The sequence below is a fragment of the Polyodon spathula genome, unplaced genomic scaffold (genome assembly GCF_017654505.1).
Source record: "Polyodon spathula isolate WHYD16114869_AA unplaced genomic scaffold, ASM1765450v1 scaffolds_3673, whole genome shotgun sequence".
Taxonomy (NCBI): Eukaryota; Metazoa; Chordata; class Actinopteri; order Acipenseriformes; family Polyodontidae; genus Polyodon; species Polyodon spathula.
In genome coordinates, this window is record NW_024475132.1 from 1 (window position 1) to 4,694 (window position 4,694).

The window sequence follows — 4,694 nt, forward strand, 5'->3', positions numbered from 1 at the left end:
GTGGCAGGCATCGGTCTTGCTAAACTGCTCATCCTTCCTCCCTTTGATCCAACAGACTGCCCTGACCAGCTCCTCAGATCACGATCAGCATTTTCACTCTGAGCCACTTCTTCATCATACCTGTGTGTAATAATTGGAGGGATTTCAATAATTCAATTAGTATTTCATTTTAGTTAAAAACAAACAAACAAACAAAAACAACTCCAAATAATTTACGCACCTAACGATATCTAAGATCAACCTATATTGTAGCTTCGTCAAACTGTGTCTTTATATTGGAAAGCTACAGTTCCACAAATACATTATACTAAAACAGAATTTCTTCATTTCTATTTACCACAATACATCCTTCCAAAGTTTATGCTTTGGAGAACAATGCAGTCTTTGTTCTCCAAAGATATTGTAGTTTTGTCTGCTGGGAAACTAACTTCCTCCACTTTTCAAACTGCTTGCCACTACGTCACCCTGAGAGACAAAATAGGGAGGCAAACAGAATACTGCCTGAGCTATACTGCTATTATGTTTACAGAACAATGTACCTCTAGAACGTTAAGCAGTGCCCTTTAAGGTAATCAGTCTCTCTAAAATATGTAAAAATAGATATTTTTTTCAAGCATTGCAAAAGAGACAAAAAAAACCCAACAAAAACCTGTGTGGCTGTATAAAACCCCCATGCTTCATATCAGAAATGTATTGGGATCTCCAGTTTGAGAATACGATCTCCAAAAGAAATGGAAATGCTGAAACCTGGAACACCTACAAAAGTTCATAGTTTCCAAAAGACTCCAATTCCATCTGCAGTCTGGAATTTCACCATTTGGAGTCACAATATTAAGAGTGTCATTAATAAGATCATACTTCAGTATTCGGTCATTGGCTGTGCTTGAAGTGAGGGAGGGGAAGCATTCACCTAAAATCAAGAACGTACAGTAAGTAATATTTTAAAAGGCAATAAACATGATCTTGCTGCTTTTACAGCCAAAGTCAGCACACCCAAAACACTGATTTACATACTGTATAAGGATCTGTAGTTGAATTAATTTTAAAAGAACTGACTTGTTAATGCTTTTGAATTTCAGCTTTTGTTTAAAAAAATTTCAATAAACTTAATTTCAATAAACTTCAATTTAACACACTTATTAAAAAAGCTAGATTTATAATCTGTAAAAGTATGTTAACTAAACAACAACAACAAAAAAAGAATATATGTATTTTATGAAATTATGAAAAGGTTAATTATAATCTTTTTACAACCACAGGAAATCTGATAATTACCTCAGTAAGCCATGGCTTGAGTTTATCATCAATAATTATGCCATAACCGTAGCATTCAAAGCAGTGTTTGTCATTGTTCATTACAGACTGTAAATGAAAAGCAAACAAATAAAACAAACAAACAAACATACTGGCTAAAAAAAAAGTATTTAGCTAAACTGAGCTTGACCCTAGATTACAGAACAACTGGACACTGCTCTCCTATAGTTGTCTCTGCGGCCAGCCTTTCAGTTATTACTCAAAGTACATCTCACAGATGACACTAATTAATAACATCTGTGCTAAAACTGCAGTTTACCGATGAAACATGTCCCACGGACGATGAAGCCCTGCTCTGAAAAAGTTAACCACCATTACTGAGTGGACTACAGTTGAGTGGATTATTTCAGACAAAAAGAAATACCTTTAAAAATCTGTTGCATAATATTAATAGCATTCCTGAGGCTTGTTCCTCAGGAATGTAATACCTACATAGTGAATGGAAGCTCCAACCCATGGCTTCAGTGGGTTTGTTTCACTAGTGTTTGTCTCTGAAATACAGTATAAAAGCAAAGCCTAGACTCACCGCAACAGCTTTGAGTGACTGCACAATGATCCAGTGCATTTCATCAGATAACTTGCTTGTGACCTCCTTGCCCCGCATGCTCTCCAAATACAATCGCAAATTGCTCACTGTCCACTTCCCTCCATGGATGTGATTATAGTCATCCTGAAATCAAGATACATCTTACTAATTATCTAATCTCTGTACAGATCATATTTCTTGTGTATAAGTTAAAATAGTTGTTTTCTATATTTGTTTTTTTTGTCTAAATGTTCACCACCACACTCTAACAGAACTGTTTTATTTACTTGACAGTTTTGTTTGACCCCAACCTGTATATTTTACTTTAAAGGAGTGCTGACCACTGTTTTTACATAGTAGCATTATCATTTTGGTTCTTTGCTTGTATTACCAAGGCAACGTCACTTTAGGACAGATATTTCAAATACAATGCTACATAAGTAAAAGCTAACAATGCTTCTTGGTGCTAAATTACATCCTGTGCTGTTGTCCAATTGCACACCAATGGTCCAGCTACTAGCATATCATGTGGCCAGGGCCTTATGCAAGACAGTTAGTCCCTAGCACTCACTTCATTTTTTTTATTTAGAACTCAATAAAACAAACAGCTTGTTTTTTTTTTTTTTTTTGTATACTTGAATATATCATAAGTGTCTCCCGTATGTTTTGATTGGTTAAGCTGATTTATAAAGAACTGTTTTTACAGTTATTTGAAGCCAACCCTATGCTAAATCTGTGAACCATTATTAGTCCATGCATGCAATCTGATCCTGCTGCAAGAAAAGCCATGGTTTTCCATGCAGCATCTCAACAGAGTATGTCAGAGCTACCTCTGACTGCCATTCAAGTATCTAAAATAAAAATTGGGTGTCCTTGTGTAAGTCAAAGTCATCTTTAAAGATGACTTTTAATACCGTTTACATTGTACAGGCATGACTTTACAAGTTCTTACTTTTTAGACAATAATAGACAGCCGTTATTCTCTTAATTACACTTCAACTTACCCCATGTTTTTGTATTGCTACATTTGTAAGATGCACAAAAATATTATCCAGCTCACTTGTACTTGGAGTATATTTCACTGTACAAAACCGACAAAATCCCAGTTTGTACCTAGAAAAGCACAATATGATAAAAAAAAAAAAGAAAACTCATAAGTATCTAAACCAAAGACACCACAAAGGAATTGCCTATACCTTCATCTGAAACTAAAATTACTTTCACGAAAAAAATAAAATGCATTTGAAAGTAACCAAGAGTGATTTACTTCCTTATGAACTGCATATGGTATCGTGTTGTTTCCGCAATTTCACGCCTTATACATGGCTTTCTGTTCCTCACAAGTGAAGTGAAAATGTGCCTCTGGTGAGAAGAAGGATGACAATATTATGCCGTTGGATACTTCCAATATTATAAGAGTTTTAGGTGCACTGACTCATCTTACTTTGATGTACACTATTATACCAAAAGTGAATACATGTATTCGCCAGTATGCGCATGGTGAGGCTGGTATGAAAACATATAAATTGGCACTGTTTCCAGCTGTTTCACAGTGTAACTCTTGATAGAGGCCCAATGTTTGGTTCACTTTTTTTACCTTTAACTATAACAATTTGACAGCAAGATACATGAATTGCTGATTCAAAGGAATAATTTTTTAAATAGACAAATACTCACATGTAACAGCAGGTCGAATTTCTTTCCACCTGTGGCAGAGCAAAGCTCTGCCCTTTAAATTGGCAGGGATGGGGTTAACTTCCCCTACCTGCCTGGGTTTATTATGTTCAGGTGGCTGGGGTTGATTAGTTGATTAGGTTGATTAACGATCAATCAGCGCCCAGCCACGTGATATAAAAGGAGGCCTCAGCTTCTCATTTGGGAGGAGGGAGCTGAGGAAGCAGGTTGGGGTTTTTTTTTGGTTGTTTGGAGAGCTTGAATCCAGTGAAGGCATTGCCCAGCCTGGAGATTGTTATTTTTGTAAATTTTGCTTTTTGTCTTTATTTGTGTTTAAATACCTTTTGTTTTTGCCCTTGTGCCCTTTTATTTTGTGTTTATTTATAATAAAATAGTTATTTTTTTGAACTGCAGTCTGTCTCTGGGCCTCTATCCACTCGCCAGCCTGCCACATTTGGTGTCAGAAGTGGGATAGTGCCACCTAGAGGCTCAGAGCAGTATTTTTGTTTTGTTTTGTGGAATTTTTGGGATAATTTTTTTTTTTTTTTTTTTTTTTTTTTTTTTTTTTTTTTTTTTTAAATGGGAAAGAGCAGACAGCGACAAAAGCAGGAAAAGCAGCAGCAGCTGAAGAAATGTAAGCTGCTGCAGCCACCGCTGGAGGACCCAGGCCAGCCTCTTCCCCTGGTGTTCCTGAAGCGGAAAGGAGGACCATCGTTGGCGGTCCTGCCCAGACGTGCCACCAGCAAACTGGTGTGGCCGGTGTGAGGAGGACGGCCACAACTGGGCAGGATGCCCCTACAACCAGGCCCAGGAAGATGTGTAGTGTTCACCCCGGACATCAGGGGCCACCCCACTACCTCCAGCACCACCACCTTCACCACCATCCCAGGAGATCTGGGACTGGTTGATGCACCCTGAGGCAGACCTCGTCCACGATCTCCCCATAGTTATCAACACGCTGTGGCGTCGAGATGGGGAGAGGTGGGAACAGTGGGAGGAACAACACCACCCAGCCTCCTTCCCAGAGGTTGCCCTCATGGTGGCTAATTACCTGGCGGTAGACATGGGAGCTGCCCCGGTCACTCCAATAAAGAGGGGTGAGCCGCCTTCCCGAGAGCCAGAGAGGGGTGAGCCGCCTTCCCGAGAGCCAGAGAGGGGTGAGGAGCTGCCGTCGCTCCCA

General features: G+C 38.9%; 1 pseudogene; it reads right to left on the reverse strand.

The window, feature by feature from the left end:
* Nucleotides 1-5: 5 nt before the first annotated feature.
* On the reverse strand, nucleotides 6-2,990 carry LOC121312180 (annotated as a pseudogene).
* Between the last annotated feature and the right edge of the window lie 1,704 nt (nucleotides 2,991-4,694).